Consider the following 17,298-nt stretch of genomic DNA (forward strand, 5'->3'; position numbering starts at 1 on the left):
CAGCAGGAGCTCAGGGGCCTCTGCCCTGCTCCTCACTTCTCTTCACTGCTTCATTTCTTCTCGGCTTCTTTTGATGAGAGAGGCACAACAGGCAGGAAATCTCATGAAGGATTTAGTGGAGGGCCTGGGGTGTGGAGGGACTCACCTAGGCATGACTGCCCTCTGCTCTTAAGAGTGGGCATCAGGGAACTGGACAAAGGACAGGGCTTATATAGGATTTCTTAAGGCCAGAGCTTCCCAGGGCAGAGGGTGTCAGAGTGAAGATAGGTGGGATTGCAAATTCTGAGCTTGGGGAGCTCAGGGATTGGAGGCTTTTCCTGTTCAGGGAGTGGTGGGTTTTGTGGGAAGCTCAGGCATTGGTGACTTTTTTTTCCCCTCCTTTTCCCTACATTTGGCTCATAGGTTTGAGAGGCAAGTTCTTCCTGGCTGTAGCCAGCTTTGACTGGTGTGCCATCTCTGTGGAGATGCTCAGGGAGGCTGGAGAGGAGGTGCTACCACAGTGGGGGTGGACAGCTCCCATGATGGCTGCAGGCTGAGGAGGTGTCGTGGTGCTGCGATTTTGACAGGAGCACTCCATCTCTCCCCCCTTTATTTATTTATTTAGAGAGGAAGAAGGGATTTATTTGACTTACGATTTCAGGTTACAGTCCATCACTGAGGAGACAAAGAAGTAACTCAAACAGCTGGTCACATCATATCCTCAGGCAAGAGGCAAAAGAAACAAAAGGATCCTCCTTGCTTGTTCTTTTGCTAGTGTTCTTCATTATACATTTCAGGGCCCAACCTAGGGAATGGTGCCACCCACAATCAAACTGATCCTCCATAGATATTCCCACATGCCTGCCTGATTAGTCACCATGGTGTACTCAAGTAGATCACTAAAGCACCCCAACAGCAGTTGCACTGTAGAAAGTTCTCAGACCAACCACTGAGTCAGGTAACTGCAACCATGATCCAGGAAAATCCCAGGCTAGGCCTCATAACTAGTCACACCTGAATGGCGATGACACAACAAATGCTTACTTGGGAAAGCCAATCTTGAGTTTGTTTCACAGTGATAGGTGGTACCCACTCATATATCATGCCATTGGGTTAGAGAATGAGTTGAGAGGAATGGGATCTAAAGGGAAATGTGAAGATGAGATCAGAAAGGCTTAGCAGTCAGGATAGGTTACAGATGGGGTCAGTGACAATTAAGTGAGGTAACTGTATTTTCAAATCAGAAAGTATATGTATAGACTCGAAAGCGTGATGAAGGGTGCAGCAGATGTGTTGCTGTTGTAGCTTGTCAAAAGACACAAAGACCACAGAGACCACCATCATTGCAAAACATATGAGAATTTTACTTATCCAACATGTTGGGGGAACCCCCTCTCAGCACGCAGGCCGGAGGAGAGACCCACAACAAAGAAAGAACACACTTTTTATACTTTTGTAAGGGTTGGATATAGGCTCTAGGGTAGTTTGGCTTATTTTAATTGGTGTAGCCAATAACCTTTTTAGACATTGGTTGGTTTGTATAGGGTGACTCTCATTTTATCTGTCCTTGAGGTTTTTAATGTGAGGCAGGGCAGGGGAATTGTTAATCTTGTTTTGGAACCTTAGTGATTTTGACTGTTAAAACTATGTTTCTATATTTGTTTAGTCAGCCAGCATTTTATCTGACTCTGTACTTGTCCTGCTAGTACAGTTTCAAAAGTCCTTTTGAAGTGGGAAGGTACTGGGTAGTCTTGAATTTATTTTGGATATTACATCCCCCCCCTTTCTCTCTGGTACATTTTAATCCTGAAATAATGTCTCACTTTGTTGTAGCTACTGATATTATTGTCTGAACATTAAAACTGTATTGTATTTAAGCAATTAAGGATGTATGGGCCAAAGGTTAAGAACAGAAAACAGGATAAGAAGGGGTAGTAAACAAAATTAGGCAGGGACCCTTCCAGCGATGTTTGAGGGTCTGGGCATGATGCAGGTGCACGTAGATCAGATCTCCAACCTGGAACTGGTGAGATGTCTTTGGGGAATCCAGCTCGTCCGCTGTAGTCAGTTGTCCTTCTGTACCACCTGCAAGTCTTCTAACTTAGCATACAGATCATTATTACAACAACATGCGGGTTTAAACACATCATTTAAGACTGTGATGGGCATGGAAGCCTCATACAGGATCTCAAAAAAGTAAGACTGAATCAAGAGGGAGTATTTTTGGTTCTAAATAGGGCAAGGGGAAGGAGCACCCAGTCTGTGCCAGTCTCCATGCTTAATTTTGTCAAGATCTCTTTTAGGGTTCTATTTATCCTTTTTATCTGTCCTGAGCTCTGAGGCCTGTACACACAATGTAATTTTCATTCGACCTCTAAATATTTGGCCACACCCTGACTTACCTGGGCAACAAAGGCAGGGCCATTATCTGACCTATTGCTTTTGGCACTCTAAACCTTGAAAAAATATTCTTTAATAATCTTTTTGAAGACCATTTGAGCAGTCTTATTTTTATAGGGGAAAGCTTTAATCCATCTCAAGAACATATCCACAAAAGCCAGAATGTATTTATACTCATTTTTTTTTTCAGTAAAGTCTACTTCCCAGTAGACACCAAGTCTGTCTCCCCAGCACCTCTTTCTTGGATCCACCATGGTGTGGCAGACATTAACATTTTGGCAGGGCACACACTTGTGCACCACCTACTCTATAAGGTGTTTTAAACATGGTACATGATACTTAGTCTTGGAAAATGTCTGGATGAGCTTGTTTACCCCTAAATGAGTCCACTGGTGCATCTGCTTGATCACAGCCTCTGCTTGTCTTTGTGGCAGGATTTTCTTTTCCTAGAGGTGTACTACAGTCTCTTATTTTTGTTGAACTGGTGACTGGAATCTTTGGAAATCAGGGCTAAGTCTTCTACTGTGTAGGCAAACCCGGGCTCCATTGCCACGAGCACCAGCAGGGCCATGGCTGTAACTGCTCATGCCTTTCAGTCTGTACAGTTGTCCCTGGCTGTCACGGTATCTCTCTTCTGGTGACTAAGACAGTGAATGATGTTTACCTTGGTGGAGTTGAGCATTAGTCAGCATCTTATAGCCACGGGATCTAATTTCTTAGATAAGTATGCCACAGTCTTCTCCAGGGCCCCTGTACTGGTTAATTTTGTGTCAACTTGACACAAGCTGGAGTTATCACAGAGAAAGGAGTTTCAGTTGGGGAAATGCCTACACGAGATCCAGCTGCGAGGCATTTTCTCAATTAGTGATCAAGGGGGAAAGGCCCCTTGTGGGTGGTGCCATCTCTGGGCTGGTAGTCTTGGTTCTATAAGAGAGCAGGCTGAGCAAGCCAGGGGAAGCAAGCCAGTAAAGAACATCCCTCCATGGCCTCTGCATCAGCTCCTGCTTCTTGACCTGCTTGAGTTCCAGTCCTGACTTCCTTGGTGATGAACAGCAGTATAGAAGTGTAAGCTGAATAAACCCTTTCCTCCCCAACTGCTTCTTGGTCATGATGTTGTGCAGGAATAGAAACCCTGACTAAGGCAGCCCCAATCTCTGAGTAAGAACCCCTATTGGCAATATCTTTGTTCTCAGTCACATCCGGGAGGCCTAAAGCTGGAACCGACATTAGGGCAGTCTTAATGGCATCTAAGGCCTGTTGTTTTTATTTCTCTATACAAAGGGCTGTTTATCTCTTTAATTTAGCAAAACCTGGAATCTACAATCTGCAAAAGTCCACAGCGCCCAGGAACTTTTCTAACTTGTTTTGCACTGGCTGGTGGGGGAATATGAAACAGGCTCTTTTCTAGCTTCTTCGACAGGTAGGCCACTGGCCTCCTCTAAGGACCTAGCACCTGTGTTAGGACCCCTTTTGCTATCCCTTTACTTTTAGCCACAAACAGGTGGAAGGGTTTGGTCACATGGGGGGGGCTCCCCTTCTTTTTGTTGGGGCAGTCTCTTGCCCAGTGCCCTTTTTTCTTTACAGTAAACACATTAATCTTCTGTTGCCAGGTACTATCTCTACTAAGCTCTCTAGTTTTCCTGACTATCGTGGCCAGCATTTTATGTAAGTTTTTCTCGTCTCTTACTCCTTTTTAATTCCCTGGCTTCTTATTACTTCTGTTTATCATTTTCAAGTGCTAGCATTACCAGCATGTGCTACTTTGCTAGGCTCTAGTCTTTGTTATGGTTCATTACAAGCATGCTAGAGCACTATATATTGTTTCTCATAACAGACAATCTTGAAGCAACATGAAAAAGCAGATTATAGGCAAACAAAATTTCATGATTCACATGTTACACACATATCATTAAAATGTTCACAACACTTTATTTGGGGGTAAAGAACCACAGGTGAATAGCCTGGTGTAAATTAAAAACAAAATAGTCTCTAACTCCTTGGAAAGTTTGGATGTGGAGAGCCATCATCATATTTTCTGACATTTACAGCAAGGGATGACCAAGTGGAAGGAGAAAGAGCTTTAGTCTCAGGGGAACATATGAATTAAATAATCTCTTGATAGAACACGAACTAGTGAAGTCACCAGAGGACTTGCTCATCACTGATTTTTACTGAGTCAGAAAATGTCTCAATGACAGAATGATGAATACTCACATTGTTAAATAAACAAGGACAGAATACACAGCAGCCCATGTCACAAGGGTCTTTTTTCTCATGCACCGTAGGACTGCATTTGGCATCTACATGAGTGAGGAACACTGGTGCCACTGCTGCATAGGAGGGCTAGGGAGCTCTTGTTGACTAGCAAAGCCTGGCATTCTGTGAGATCACATATGATATGAAACTATGTTTAACAAACCAACAAAAATGAAAATCATAAATAAACCATCACATATTAGCAGGGCATTATTGCTTTTTTTTTTTCTTTTACTAGCCTTGTGGCTCTAGAGTATGTCTCTCCAGAGATAATTTTAATTTGGCAGAAAACTCTGTCAGCAATCAGCAAGGCCAAAGCAGTTTGTAGTTTTCTTCAGAATTTAGACTGAGGAGGGGTAGGGAAGTTTTCTCAAGAATGGTCATTTCTGGCAGCTGTGGCATAAAGATGACCGCTAGTCTGTCCCTGCAGATGGGGAAGGGGCCAGGTGGTCTTGAATTTGTTTACACTGACAGGGAAAAGGAAAATTCTTTATTTGTAGTCCCAGGCATTAGACTCCAAGGCTCCGTGTCTACCTTCTGCAGAAATGGGTCTCTCATCTCAGAACACTCTCTGATCTCCTTCATCTCTATTTTTACTTTTCCTCGCTGCTAATCTCTATTTGTCACTGTCATCTATCTCTCCTGAGTCTGCTGAAGCTGTGTTCTTTTTACAGTCTTAACTCACTTCTTTCCAGACCTCGATCTCTACACATCAGTCTTTCTCATCTTCTCTTCCTTTTTTTCTTTTCTTTTTTTATAACTATTTTAAGGCATTTTTATTAGATATTTTCTTTATTTACATTTCAAATGCTATCCCCAAAGCCTCCTATACCCTCCCCCCACCCTGCTCCCCAATCCATCCACTCCTGCTTCCTGGCCCTGGCATTCCCCTGTACTGGGGCATATGATCTTCGAAATACCAAGGGTCTCTCCTTCCATTGATGGCTGACTAGGCCATCCTCTGCTACATATGCAAATAGAGACACAGCTCTGGGGGTACTGGTTAGTTCATATTGTTGTTCCTCCTATAGGGTTGCAGACTCCTTTATCTCCTTGGGTACTTTCTCTAGCTCCTTCATTAGGGGCCCTGTGTTCCATCCAATAGCTGACTGTGAGCATCCAGTTCTGTATTTGCCAGGCATTGGCATAGCCTCACAAGAGAGAGCTATATCAGGGTCCTGTCGGCAAAATCTTGCTGGCATATGCAATAGTGTCTGGGATTGGTGGTTGTATATGGGATGGATCCCTGGGTGGGGCAGTCTCTGGATGGTCCTTCCTTCTGTCTCAGCACCAAACTTTGTCTCTCTAACTCCTTCCATGAGTATTTTGTTACCTTGGTCAGATCGAGCGCATGGCTGGGCCTTGTGGCCTTTTTCCGGAACTCCCTCAGCTAGCTCCACCTCAGCGATCCAAGGACAGCCTTGCTCCACCCCTGACCACCACACAGTCCTGAAGGGAACTCAGTGGGGATGGGAATGGGGGCCCCGTGCCAGCAGTGTTCGCAAATGGCTGTGCTCCCAGGAGCTGGACATCAGATCAGTGGCCCCTGAAAGTCAACCCCAAAGCTGGGCTCGGGGCCGCGGCCACTCTTTCAGCCTCCTCCATTTCCCTTTAAGCAGTCTCAACATCCAGGGCCACTGCCCGACAGTCACCATAATAAAAGGGGAATAAGTAGGGAGTCGTCAGTCTAAGTCCAAACACAAAGAGACACATAAAACACACAGAGAAACCTTCCAGATAAAGTGTCACAATAACACCACACAAACAAAACCAATCCAAACACAGAGACACACACAGAAACCTTCCTCCAGGTGACCACCACAGAATAAAAACCAGATCAGACTGCTAGGAACGATTACTTCCCAGCTCAGATGGAGAGACCCTTTTAGGGTTCTCCTAGCAGGGAGTCCAGAACGTCCTCTGCGTCTCTTGGTCCGTTCTGGCACGTCTGCCTATATCACTGCAACCATCCAGATGGGCTCCTCTCCACGAGAAGGGCCCCAGAAAACCAGAAACCAGAACCTGAACAAACCAGAATCAGAGGTCACACAAGTGTACAGACAGACAGACAGGGATCCCACTTTTCCTCTGATGCACGGTGTCTGTGTCCCCCTTGAGGAGGGTGTTGCTTGCCAAGGCACCAAATGTTGTAGCTTGTCAAAAGACCCTCACTCACACAAAGACCACAGAGACCACCATCGTTGCAAAACGCATGAGGATTTTACTTATCCAACATATTGGGGGAACCCCCTCTCAGCACGCAGGCCGGAGGAGAGACCCACAACAAAGAAAGAACACACTTTTTATACCTTTGTAAGGGCCAGATATAGGCACTAGGGTAGTTTGGCTTATTTTAATTGGTGTAGCCAATAACCTTTTTAGACATTGATTGGTTTGTATAGGGTGACTCTCATTTTGTCTGTCCTTGTGGGTTTGTTGTTGTTGTTGTTGTTGTTGTTGTTGTTTTTAGAGTGAGGTGAGGCAGGGGGATTGTTAATCTTGTTTTGGACCGTTAACACTATGTTTCTATATTTGTTTAGTCAGCCAGATTTTTATCTGACTCTGTACTTGTCCTGCTAGTACAGTTTCAAAAGTCCTTTTGAAGGGGGAAGGTAATGGGTAGTCTTGAATTTATTTTGGATATTACATTACAGGCTCCATTTGTAGGGAGTTATTTCCCATGGCATTGGCTATGCCCACCTGTATTCAAAGCTGACTTTTGAAGTCACAAAAGAACACCCCCTTCTCTTGCTCTCTTTTTCATGATATATATATATATATATATATATATATATATATATATATGTTTTTACTTATTCACTTTACATTCTGCTCACTGTCCCCCTCCCAGTCACCCCTTCTCACAATCCTTCCCCCATCCCCTTATCCTCTGAATGGGTGGGGGTCCCCCTAGATACCCCTCCCCAGCACATCAAGTCTCTGCAAGGCTAGGCACATCCTCTCCCACGAAGGCGAGTCAAGGCAGCCCAGCTAGAAGAACATATCTCACAGACAGGCAACAGCTTTTGGGGTACCCCTGGAGAAGCCAGTATTTTTGACAGTTCTTGTGGGGGCATCTCACTGTGGCTGTAAGCTGGGGCAGGAAAGAAAGGCTGTCTGCTGCTCTGATGGGTTTTGCCTTGTGCTGCTAGGGGACTACAATGTATTTGCATATTCAGTCCCCATTACCTAGTGGTGTGTAATAGTTTCCTCCAGAATCAAAGCATTCCATCCCACAGGAAAGCTCCTTAATCAAGAAAGTAATCAACTCAAAATAACTTCAGGAAGTCCCTGAAACTGACTAGATTCTCTAGGCCCCTCCCTCCTAAACTGTTGAGAACCACTCTCAGACAAGCTGTTTTAGTAGTGGTTTCTGTTGATGCACAAAAAAAGGTGACCAAAAAGCAAGTTGGGGAGGCAAGTATTTAGCTTAACTTCTACATTGCTGTTCATCACCAAAAGGATGTCAGGACTGGAACTCACATAGGGCAGGAACTTGGAGGCAGGAACTAATACAGAGGTCATGGAGGGTGCTGCTTACTGGATTGCTCCCCCTGGCTTGCTCAGCTTGCCTTTTTTTTTTTTTTTTAAGAACCCAGAACTACCAGCTCAGGGAAGCCACCACTCGAAATGGGCCCTCATCACTTGATCAGTAATTGAGTAAATGCCTTACAGCTGGATCTCATGGAGGCATTTCCTCAACCGAGGCTCCTTTCTCTGCGATAACTCCAGCTTCTGTCAAGTTGAGATAGCAAACCAGCCAGTGCACAAGCCGGTCTTTAAAGAAGACTCTGGGACTGGACTAGCAGCTTGTGAGAAGTAGAAACCAGTCCAGCTGCCTGGAAGAGGTTTTGACCAACTGAAGTACTTGGAAGGGACACTCTTCAAATGGTTGAGCTGCCTGCGGGCTTCGGAGTGTGCACCACATTCCCAGCTTGTGTGAGCTGTCATGCTTGGGTAGACTTTAGTGAGCAGCTGTCTTTGAGACATTTCTGCTGAATTCAGTAACCCTCAGTCATGCTCTTTTAAGTACCCTCAATAAAACACATGGTTCTCCAGGTTGGACTTTGGCGAGATCTGCACTTTGGTTTGTCATGTGTTTCTTATCTGGGGTGAATGGATAAATGTGTGTATTGCATCTTGCAGGAAAATTTTGTCACATGATACCTAGGCTTCTCCCCCAACACCAAGTTTCTTTCCTTTCCAATATATTCCCCCATTCTACCTTCATACCATGTGTGTATATGAAGTTAGAAAGGGAAACATATACACAGACACGTTAAAAATCTCTATTCCATGCAAGAGAGAAAAATGTGATATTTCTCTTTTGAAGTCTGGCTTACTTAATTTACCATGATGATCTCCAGTTCTATCCATCTCCCTGTAAATGATCTAATTTGTTCTTCCTTAAGGCTGACTAGAAGTCCACTGTGCATATATCCCACATTTTCTTTATCAACTCACCTGTTTGTTGAACGTTCTTGGAAGGAGTCTAATTCTCATGGGACAGGTAAGGGAATGAAGTCTGAAGTCTGAGCAAGAGTGACAGTGCCTATTCTACCATGTCATTGTATCACAGCGTTCTGTCCCACCATGGGCCCAGAACTGACTAAATGAGCTCATAGTTGCTTAATGGCAGACTCAGCGGCCACATTCAAGGGTAGTGTCCTGTACCAGAGCTCTGCAGCCTTGCTCCTGCACTCTGGACACCACTGCTTCAGTCCTGATGCACTTAAGGCAGATGGAATGGTGGCAGTCAGTTTTCTCCCAGACTGCAAACAAGCAGGAGGAGGCCATCTTGGCTATAGGTGTGTGTAGCTCCCAAGCCAGGTCAGCTGTTCTTCAGCAGGACAAGATGGGGAGTGCTGGGTAGCCTGGGAATATGTGTCAGACCAAGAGTGCTTGAATAGTCCAGGTCAGAAGCAGCTGGTATCAACTGAGCGTCTGAGGAACTGGTAAGGAAGACTAGAGTGTTAATGGACACATGGGCATGTGTCTTAGTCCAGGTTTTATTGATGCAATGAAACATCATGACCAAAAAGCAAGTTGGGGGAGAGAAGGGTCTATTCAGCTTAACTACTACATTGCTATTTATCACCAAAAGAAGTCAGGACAGAAACCTGGAAGCAGGAACTGATACAGAGACTATGGAGAGATGCTTGCTTCCCCTGGCTTGTTCAGCTTGCTTTCTTAGACACTCAAGACCACCAACCAGCCCAGGAATGGCAGCCCTCCCCCACTGGTCACTAACTGAGAAAATATCCTATAGCTGGGCCTCACGGAGACATTTCTTCTCTGTGACGACTCCAGCTTGTGTCAAGTTGTCATGACATAACTATGACAATCAGTCCCAGTCTGCTGAAGTGGTAAGAAGCCACAGCACACCACCAGAAGATTTTTGGTGTGTTTCTCTCTATGGAGTCCCAACAAATGGAGCTCAACTACACAGTGTAAGGCGGACCAATACATGTGTGTCATTAGTGAAGAATCCTTCATCATGCGTCCTTTCATGTGCTTGCTTTAGCAGAACATCCTTTCACCTGTATCTACTTCAGCAAAAATGTTTCTTCACATGTGTGTCCCAACAGAACACCATCCAACACAACTGACTTTCCAAAGAACCCTTAAGTTTACACTTCATAAAGGTGTTGTGGTACATCACTGGCTAGCACCTGCAGGAAGCTTTCACCTCCTCTGAACCTGAGGGGCTGAGGTGACCTCAACCTGACCAAAAAGCCAGGGAAAAGAAGCCTGGATGAGGCAGGTCATGAAATTCAGCATTGTAGGGCACTGACTGAGGCAGAGGAGGGAGGGAGAATTTGTTGGGAGTCACAAGTCTATTGTGACTATCATGGTAGAAGGCCACAGCCCAAGTCATTTACAAATAATAGAAACATTTTAAAATAAATAAATAAATAAATAAATAAATAAATAAATATTATTGACTTCTAGTTCAGGAAGTGGGGAAGTTTAGGGCTAAGGTACTAGCAACTAGTGAGGGCCTCTTGCTACATCATAACACGGTGGATGGTGGATGGAAATCAGAAATGCAAGAGAAGGAAGGGAAGAGGAGAAAGAGAGAAGAGGAGGTGAGGGGTCAAAGATGAATGAAGAGTTAGAGGGTTCAGATCCATTCAGGTGGTAATGTTAATCCCGTTCTCCGACACCTCTTAAAGCACCTCCCCACTCCATAGATCTCACTGTGCAACCTAGGCTGGCCTGAAGCTGCTGGGATCATAATCACCTGTCACCACAAAGGGCCCATCTATTAATGCTCTCTCTGTCCAACCACAGCAAGGGGCAAGCCAGGTCTGTGAAACCATAGCTAGTGACAGGCCTGGTCTGTCCAGTGTTATGCAAAGAAAGCAGTAACATCCAATAGGCCACACAGCACCCTATGCTATGCTTGTTTATGACACATGAGGCCCTTTCTGAAGCTTGGGACATAGAAACTACTGCAGGAGCCAGCGCAGGAAAGAGTTTGCGCGTAGTAAGGCCATGAATGTGACCTTTATACCTATTAGCCACTGGGGAAATAAATACAGCTCACAACATTCCCAAAGCCTTGCTTTTTTCGGGTTACCGTGGAGGAAGAATGTCCTCACTGGAAAGGCAGGTGAGGTCATCCAAGGTTCATTGTCCTCAGAGACACCATCCGTGCCAGGACATTACAAACTCTGAGAGCCCGGGGGGTGGGGGGAAGGGGGTAGGTGGCTTCCTCTGGCTTTCACCTCAGCTAAGCTGAGCTGCAATCCTGACACCAGCTATTCCTAACAAAAGCAGGTTCGCAGGTTGAGGACACGGCCCCCCAAAGACTACTGTTGCTTCTAATGTGAGTTTATAATCTTAGGGGTGCCCAAACTGCTACTCAACTGCCTAAAAAAAATCAGGGTTCCCCCCCCTTTCTTTGATAATTTTCTTTTGATACTCTCAGGACAAACAAAACAAAAGAACCACCACTCATTATAGATGTGACTCCAATGGGGTTTAAATGATTTGTTTTTATTTGTGTGTCATTTTGTGTTTCTATGACTGTATGCCATATCTGTGTGGCTTCCCAGAGAGGCCAGAAGAAGGTGTCGGATTTCTCTGGAGTTGGAACTATAGGTGGATGTCAGGAACCTGATGTGCGTACTGGGAACTGAACTAAAGTCCTGTGGAAGAGCTACAAACGCTCTTCCCATGGTTACAGTTTTACTGTAAAGGACCTGTAAGAGTGAGTCAGGAGAAGAGGCCTTTAGAGCAGTGGTTCTCAACCTGTGTGTCATGACCCTCTCATGGGGATCACATATCCTGCATATCAGACGTTTTCATTACGATTCATAACAGTAGCAGAACTACAGTTATGAAGTAGCAATGAAAGTAATTTTATAGTTGGGAGTGGGCCACCACAACATGAAGAACTGTATTAAAGGGTCACAGCCTTAGAAGGGTCCATTTCTGCCAGGTGTCTGCAAGCCCCCTTTAATGGTGTTGCATTTCTGTTGTTGTGGTTTTTTTCCTTTGTCATTTTAATGGAAGCACTGCTAATCACTCTTTTTAAACCTTTAAAAGCACCAAAGTTTAATATCTAAGTCAATTTGGGAGTGAGAGGGGAGAAACACTATCAGGAACTTCTCTCCAGAACAAAATAATGATGTTCATTCCTCCACATGTCCAAATTAAAGGTCTACTGAAACTAAAACAAAAACCCAAACCCCACACAGAAGAAAGAAAAGATATAAAATCACATTCTAGGGTGTCAGTGTACTCTGCAGTCTTTGCTGGGCTAATTGTCCTTCGGCTAACTTTTAAAAATTAACACCCTAACTCATCAAAATATACATTTTTTACTATTGGCTTTTTAAAATTAAAAATAATAATTAAAAATGAAAACCACTTGAAGGAATTCACGAACAGTTGCCTGACTTATTTGATGGCATATATGGCATATGGAGGACAGGAAGGTGGCTTGCAGCACACGTCATTCAGGGGATGCTCATCTTTAAGGCTTAGCTTTCGGGCTAGAGAGATGGCTCAGAGGTTGAGAGCACTGACTGCTCTTCTGAAGGTCCAGAGTTCAAATCCCAGCAACCACATGGTGACTCACAACCATCTATAAAGAGATCTGACGCTCTCTTCAGGTGTGTCTGAAGACAACTACAGTGTACTTAGATATAATAATAAATAAATATTTAAAAAAAAGGCTTAGCTTTCTTCCAAACAGTGTAAAATACCCACAATTCCAAGTATGAAGGGACACAGACAATCTCTTTTGAGAATGCCACAGGACAATACAGGCGCCCCAGCTGTCCTTTATAGAGCGACAGGGCTTCAGTCAAGTTGACACAGTTCCCCTGGGTGAAGCGTTTTCCATCCTGTTTCAGAACCTTCATTGACAGACAGGTCGAGAATCAGCCTGAGGAACTCCCATGTGGAATCTTCTGGAGATGTAGAGAGGGACAGCTGTCAAATCACTAATCACATAATCAACCTCTCTCCCTTCTTTGGCGTACCTCTCCAGTACTGGGATTCAGTCTTCTATAGGAACCTGATAGCAGTCGCCTTTAAGATTGTCTAAGACATCTCCACATGTTCTCCGCATGTATTTCTTACATCCATCAGTGACCATTTGGTCAATCTCTACCATAGTGACCATCTTTGGTTTCAGTTTGACAATTTCACATAACATGCCTCCATCGCCGCCTCCCAGAATCAGTACATCTTTGCCAGTGTAGTCTTCTTTACCATTGCCCATGATGGCCCAGGTATATGCCAAGTCACTCTCTGCCAAATTAACATCCCTGCTGAGAACGAGAATATTCCCAAACGGCTTTGAGTGTAGAATTTTGATGTTCTGATAGGGCGAATCTTCATCATACACCACTTCATTCATATCATACTCAACCAGGTACCCATCAGCAGAAGGCCAGTATCTGTCAGTGGCCCCTCCTTGAACTATGTATGGGTGGTAATTGCTTCACCTGCCCAGTACTGTCTTGACTCAATTCTTTCATTTTTTCTTCTATTTTGTTCAAAAGGCTGTCAGTCTCTTGTTTACCTTGCACATCACTGTTGTAACTCTGAAGGTCCAGCAACACCAATCCATGTGGATAAATTCTCAAATTGGCAAAGCTGCCATTCTTGTTTGTGTAAGTTACTAAATATCCATGGTCATGCCTGGTGTGCACTGACTCTGTCATCCCCTGCTCCTGAAAAGTGGTCTGAAGGCCTTGCAGAGTGACTTCACCAGCAGCTTTGGCTCCGAGCATGAAGTCGAGCGTGCTGTGTCTTGCTGTTGCCATAGTGTGTGTGTGTGGGGGGGGGGCTGTGCCATGCCTGGGGAGGCAACCTTGGGAGAATGAGGGACCACAGCATGTCATGCTGTGGGACAGCAGGGGGTGGGGGAACTGTTGTTGTGTTTTTACACCTAAGAGGCTGTTCTAATCTGTCTGCTACTGCACCACACACCCCAGACTGTCTCGGTGAATGAGAGTTCCCTAGTTGTTTTGTTGCTGGATGTCTTGAGTTTCTAATTTGATATTCTCCCTCTCTCTCTCTCTCTCTCTCTCTCTCTCTCTCTCTCTCTCTCTCTCTCTCTCTTCCCCTTCTTATCTCTTCTATTTGTTCTTTTACTTTGACTTTCTTTATGGTTAATAAGCTCATCCACACAAAACTGAGAATACAGTTATTCAGCCAGTATTATCCATTATCTAGCCCATCCACAACAGTCACCTTGTTAGTATAAATTTGGGAGTGATCCAGGGCCCACCATGACTACCATAGACATTCCTACCACCTAGGGAATTCCAAGGGTTTACAAGTTATGCCCCAGGAATCTAAGACGAAAAACAGACAAATTCTTTTTTATGTATACAACATCCCATGGACTGTAACATTTCTGCTGGGCTAGAAAAAGGACTGCTGTTCCCATGGCTTCAAGTCTGTATCCATGGTCTTGGCAGGCTGTAATTTTAGTCACTGCCCAGAATGCTTAGGGGGCTGCATTGGGAGTCTGCTAGGAGTAACATGGCTAAGCGCTCATGACAGCTCTGACGTAGGGAGCAGATGAAAAGGGGACAGTCAGAACCCGCATATTCTGCACCCACGATGCCAGGTCTAGGGGATTATATATTTATTTTTTGTTACTTTTTTTTTTTTTAACTTGGGGAGGGCACATGTATACCACAGTGCACATGTGGAGGTCAGAGGACAATCTGCAGGGCCAGTTCTTTCCTTCACCACGTGGGTAAGTGCTTTCACCCGGTGGGCCAGCTCACCAGCCTGGGTTATTTCTTATGGGGAATAAAATCTTTGTACGGAGTAACGAAGACAGTCAGACTGTCTATAAATGAAGGCGTATGTGTTAGAATGTGTAAAACCTACCCAATTTTACCTCTGGTCCTAATGTGAGAAGGGATGCTGTGCTTCACGCCTGCCACAGAGAAAGCGTGTCTCTGGTTTTTTTTCCCCTTCAAAGTCTAGACTAAGGAAGTGGGGCACAGGCAGAGGCAGAGGTATCCAAGTATCACAACCAACATGGCTCAGATCATCCCTCTGACCCTTGCTCTCCAAGCCCAGGAGTCCTTTCTCCAAAAGGTTGTCTCAGTCAATGTAGGGCCCTTTCCTGGACCCTCACGTCAAGCCACCCACATGTAGGGCAGAGATCTAGCTGGCACATTCTAGTTGCTGCCAGTCATCAAAGATTAGAATGCTTTATGGTGGTTGTTCAGCCCTCGCTGCTCGATCCCTCAGAGTGTCCTCCTACCGTTCTGGCTTGCCCCATCCCTGGATCAGTATGGCTGCATAAAGAAATTCATGGAGCCCAGTGCAAGGTAAAACTACAGGGTGTTGAAAAATGAATCCAGGGCTGGGAATGTAGGTCAGTTTATACAGTACTTGCCTGACCTGCATGAAAAAACCCAGGGTTCAACCCCTCCCCCCTGAGCCATATGAACCAATCTTGATGGCGCATGGTTGGAATCTCAGCTTGCAGGAGGTGAAGGTAGGAAGATCAGAAGTTCAAGTACATCCGTAAGTATATAGTGGGCCAGCAAGAGCACACCATTCAGCCAACTGTAGAGTCCTACTGATCACGAGGCCTTTCTAACTCATAGAGCCTGATGTTCAACCTCAACTGTCAACTTGCCAGAGACCTAGAATTACCTAGGAGATAAACACCTGGAAATGCCTCTGGGAGATTATCTTGATCATGTTAATTGAGATAAGAAGACTCACCCATTGAGGGACCGTTCTCTAGGCTGAGATCCTGGGCTGTGTGAAAGTGATAGATTGATCTTTTTATACTCTCCCTCTGCTTCCTTTGATCTGCAAAGTGACCAGCTGCCACCCATACTCACAAGCTGCTGCCCAAACTCCCCCACTAACACAGACTAACATGTGACTCAGAATAAACCCTTCCTCCTTACAGTGATCTTGTTGGGAGTATTTTTCACAGAACAGCAAAAAGTAAGAAGTTACAGACCATTCAGTCTTCCATTCTAATGGCAGGGGTCATCAAGACCCTGGCCAGCATCCTACTGATTAATAGTAGGTAGCAGAACTCTCCTGTATTTATGGGCCCAGAGGGGCCGAGCGACCAAGAAATCAGTTTGTCTTCAGATGCTGACATTCCACCTCCTTTGCTGACATTCACCACCATAATTCAGTGTGGGAGGGGGATACTCACCCCCACAAACTCTGTTTGTTTTGCCTGTGGTCCTGCCCATGTGATTATTTCCTTGTAGTCCACAAAGGACAACCAGAGTCAGCTTTTGGAAGGAACGGGACTGGACTCTGTTAGTGGAAACTCTTTCTCAGAATTGTACGAGGCAAAACGATCTTCACAGACTTTATTTTTAGCAGATGTCCTTCACTGGCACAGTGAAACGCACTGTCTATCAACATTCTAGTAAAATAGTAAAGTGTGTATTTATAAAGATGCTCTAACACGTCGCCATGGAGTTTCTGTGGGATGTCCTTTCTAAATGTGTGCTGACGTCAGCTCCCTTTTTCTGGATAGAACGAGGCAATAGGGGAGGAGGGAAAGGAAGGGGTAGCTGGTTTCACTTGTACTGAATTTTCTTTTGGCTGGGCGCTTTTCTGTGGGAGACTAAAGGAGAAAAGTTGGCCACCAAGGAAGGTCATGGCCTCCCTCATAACCTTCTCACTTGTACCAGCTACACTCATTGCTATGACAAAAACAAAAAACAAACAAACAAAAAACAACAACATTAAGAAAGGAGGAGTTCAAGAAAAGAAATTTTTAAAAAAAATGAAAAAAAAAAACATAAAAAAGAGAGAAAAAACAACAAAAAAAAAAAAAGAAAGAAAGAAAAGAAAAGAAAGGAGGAGGGAGGAGTTCATCTTAGCTGATAGGTCGAGGGAGTCCAGTCTGGCATGGTGGGAAAGGCAAGGTAACATGATACAGATGATCATGTTGGGTCCAGTCTGGAAGCAGAGAGCAGGAGGGCCATGCTCAGCTCATTTCCCCTCTTCTCCGGCTTGACTCAGTGTTGATTCCTAACCTCCATGCTCTCTACACCCATAGGTGTGTCTCCTCAGCATCCTAAACCAGGCACATTGATAGTGAAGATTAATCACCATACCCTTCCTCCTCCTCTTCCTCCTCCTCCTCTTCCTCCTCCTCCTCTTCCTCCTCCTCCTCTTCCTCCTCCTCCTCTT

At 44.8% G+C, this 17,298-nt stretch overlaps 1 pseudogene; it reads right to left on the minus strand.

The window, feature by feature from the left end:
• Positions 1-12,809: 12,809 nt before the first annotated feature.
• LOC110316838 lies at positions 12,810-13,919 on the minus strand (annotated as a pseudogene).
• Positions 13,920-17,298: the final 3,379 nt, after the last annotated feature.

The sequence above is a fragment of the Mus pahari genome, chromosome 2 (assembly GCF_900095145.1).
Source record: "Mus pahari chromosome 2, PAHARI_EIJ_v1.1, whole genome shotgun sequence".
NCBI lineage: Eukaryota > Metazoa > Chordata > Mammalia > Rodentia > Muridae > Mus > Mus pahari.